We start from the raw sequence: 3,374 nt of genomic DNA, 5'->3' as shown, positions 1-3,374 counted from the left end.
TTGTGCGTGTCTGATTAGGAATGGTATTCTTTTGTGATCGGGCATGTAACAACTAAGCAACCTTGCCTCTTTTTGGTTGTGATCGGCCAAGATGTGACCTGGCGCGCGTTATGGATAAGACGTGTTTGGGTTTCAAATTGGCTTTTGCCGGCGGACATGTGCGGACAACATTGAATGACCGGCTGCCATATCCGTGTCCACATACTGGCCCCCCTAACCACCGACGAATAAGGTGTCCAATTTGCCGGTTAGAGTTGAAGATGCCCTAACCGACATATGCCAACCCGACAACTAGAGCATGCAAACCCAATCCAACTGGATGCATTCAACATCCTGGTAAACAGCAATCTTGCACCGAAAAGAGCGGACAGAGAAAGTGAGACCAGCAGTTGCACCAACCGGGCAACCCCAACAGCGTCCAATAACCGACAAAGAAGTGAGCCGATCAGGCAACGTTAAGTAGCTGGGAAACAACAATGCGGCACCAAAAAGCCTTCATAGAAAAATAGAGAAGAGCCAGAGCAACTAATTGCAGGGTTTCCCTTCAGGGAGCCCCTAAGGATCACTTTGAGTGTGCCTGGCGTGCTCTTAGCCACTGTCGCTTATCGCATTTTGTACCCTACCAGGGGATTTTTTATACACGTTTTCGGGTGTTACATGGGTTTTTTCAGCTTTTCAGTTTTCCCGGTCTCCCCTAGGTCTTGGGCCCTCAAAAAAATTGAATTTTTTGTAATGAAAAACTTTTTTTCCTTCTGCGGGAGGCACATATTTGCTTCTCATGGACGACAGGTTTGCTTCCGCGAGAAACACAGTTGTCCCTCCCGAAAAAGGAAAAAACACATCTTTTTCTTTCACGAGAGGCACAAATTTGCTTCTCGTGGAGGCACAAGTTTTGCTTCATGAGAGGCACAACAGAAAAGAAAAAAACATGTTTCTTCTTCCGCGAGAGGTGTACATTAGCTTCTCGTGGAGACATAGGTGTGCTTTGCGAGAGGCACGGATTTGCTTCTTGTGGAGGCACGGTTTTTGTTCCGCAAGAGGCGCATATTTGCTTCTCACGTAGGCACAGATTTGTCCCGCGAGAGGCACAACTATGCCTCTCGGAAAAGAAAAAAAATTCATGCTTCGGGATCTGGGGTTCTTTCTTCTTGTTTTTTTTTGGATTTTTTCTGTCAAAACTATAAACATGAGATCTAGTTCCGAAGATCTGGACGCAGTGAAAAATGTTCGCGATTTGGACAAACAGTTTAATGGATAAAACGTTTTAAATAAACGACTCGATGAAAAAAGGGATGTGCGGCACTTGTCACAACCTGAAAAAATGGAAGTGACCTTTACAAGGTGTACCCCTTTAGTAGTGATTTTTGAGAAGTGGTTATCTAAAAAAAAGTGAAGGGATACACTGCCCCGTGATGTGCCAACTCGATAGTGTAGAACACGGTACAATCAAAGTTGCTGATATACATGAGCATACAATCATCCCTATGAACGCATGTATGCACACCCTAACTCTATGAGCGCCTCTGAGAGAATGAGCCGGCATAGCATCATGAGATTGATGAAGTCACCACTGGTGCCTCGTAGTCGACGGGAACTTCTCCTCCTACTGAACGAACATCGTCAGAAAGACTGGAATAAATCTAGAAAAATGCGAGCACCATTGTCAAGTCTAGAACTTGAACCCTGGTGGGCTCGGGATACCACTGTGCTCCTAACCATCCAACCACAGGTTGGTTCGCTATAGCCATCACCATTTTGGTAGCTTTGGTAGCATCCAATTGTCGGGTGGAAACGAAGAGGTCTGATCAGGCGGTGTTGAATAGTCGGGTCATTAAAAGAGCCGACACATGAAAAAACAGAATAGAAGGCCCGGTCACAGTAGGAAACAAATGAGGCCCAGTGGGCCAAACGTCCGACACCCCCTGCCCCCTCCTCATACAGCCGTGAGTATTTCTGGCTACACGCGAGACAGAGTCAGCTCCCACTGAAGGAGCATGCCTAAATGGGCCAGCCCATCTCGCGCGAGGCCACTGCCCCTTTCTTTGTCTGTTTGACCTTTTTTTTACCTTTGTTTACACTTCCAAAAAGTATAAACATATTTTTTTAATGTTTTTGTAATGTTTTGAAAGATGTTAGTCATGCATTGAAGAATGTTAGATGTGTATAGAAAAATTAATTACCATGTATAAGAAAGAAGTATAGAAAAAATATACAGTGTGTGTGAAAAAAGTTGATCATTTATTTAAAATATGTTAATCAAGAATTTGAAAAAAAAATATAGAACAAGTATTTGAAAAAATTTAATCAAGCCTTCGCAAAATAATAAATGTAAAAATTTTGACAATGTATAAAAAAATGATGAAATTTTTTGATAATGTATATGAAAATATTAATCAAGCATTTAAAAAAATATTAAACAAGTACTTCAAAAATATTTACCAAGCATTTGGAAAAATTTAAATGTGTATAGAAAATATGCTGACCATGCATTAAATAAATGTTAATCTTAGACTTAAAAAATGTTGATAAATAATTTGAAAAATGTTAAATGTCCATAGAAAAATATCAACCATGTATTGGAAAATTTTAATCTTCTATTGAAAAGTGTTAGTTAGGGAAAATGTTGATTATGTATTAAAAATGTTAATCTTCTTTTTAAAAATTGTTAATCAAGAATTTAAAAATTGTTAAAAATGTGTATAAAAAATGTTGACTATGTATTTAAAAAGTAATTTTTATTTGAAAAATGTGAATGTTTATTTGAAAATGTTGCTAACAGACACAAAAAATATAGAACCAAAACAAGAAAAGAAAGAAAACCAACAAAATGAAGCCCAAAACAGAAAAAAAAATAACCAAAATAAAATCGAAGAAGCAAATGATAAAAAAACAAAGAAGAAGAAAAAAGAAACATCCCGGAAGGAGAAACAAAAACAAAACAACAAAGCCAATGAAACCTGGGCTCATTTCGCCTCAACTATACCGCGCCTCATTACTTGATCAGAATCCCGACGCCAGCCTGGTGGCTAGCACTGTTGCAATGTATCTTGGAAACGACGGTTTGAATCCCCCCGCGGCGGTCCTTTTTCACTTTTAAAAAAAAAACGTGCGCGAGTGGGCCGGCCCATTACAGTTGAAAACTCGTAGTGAGAGTTCTTACGGTCTCGCTTAGTGTGAGTAATAGTCGCATATTCCCCACACACCAGAGCAAGAGACGGTACATGAACCAGGCACCATTGAATAGCCGGGTACATAGGAAGGAGCATCGAAAGATCAAAAGTGGGCAGGCCCGTTACTGTTGAAGATCACAGCGAGTGTTCCTGCGGTATCGCTTAATGCGAGAAATAGCCGCCGCGTCCCCACACACCAGACTA

This window comes from Triticum dicoccoides, chromosome 2B (assembly GCF_002162155.2).
Source record: "Triticum dicoccoides isolate Atlit2015 ecotype Zavitan chromosome 2B, WEW_v2.0, whole genome shotgun sequence".
NCBI classification, from domain to species: Eukaryota; Viridiplantae; Streptophyta; class Magnoliopsida; order Poales; family Poaceae; genus Triticum; species Triticum dicoccoides.
The sequence above is the reverse complement of the archived record's forward strand: the minus strand, read 5'-3'. Positions refer to the sequence as shown.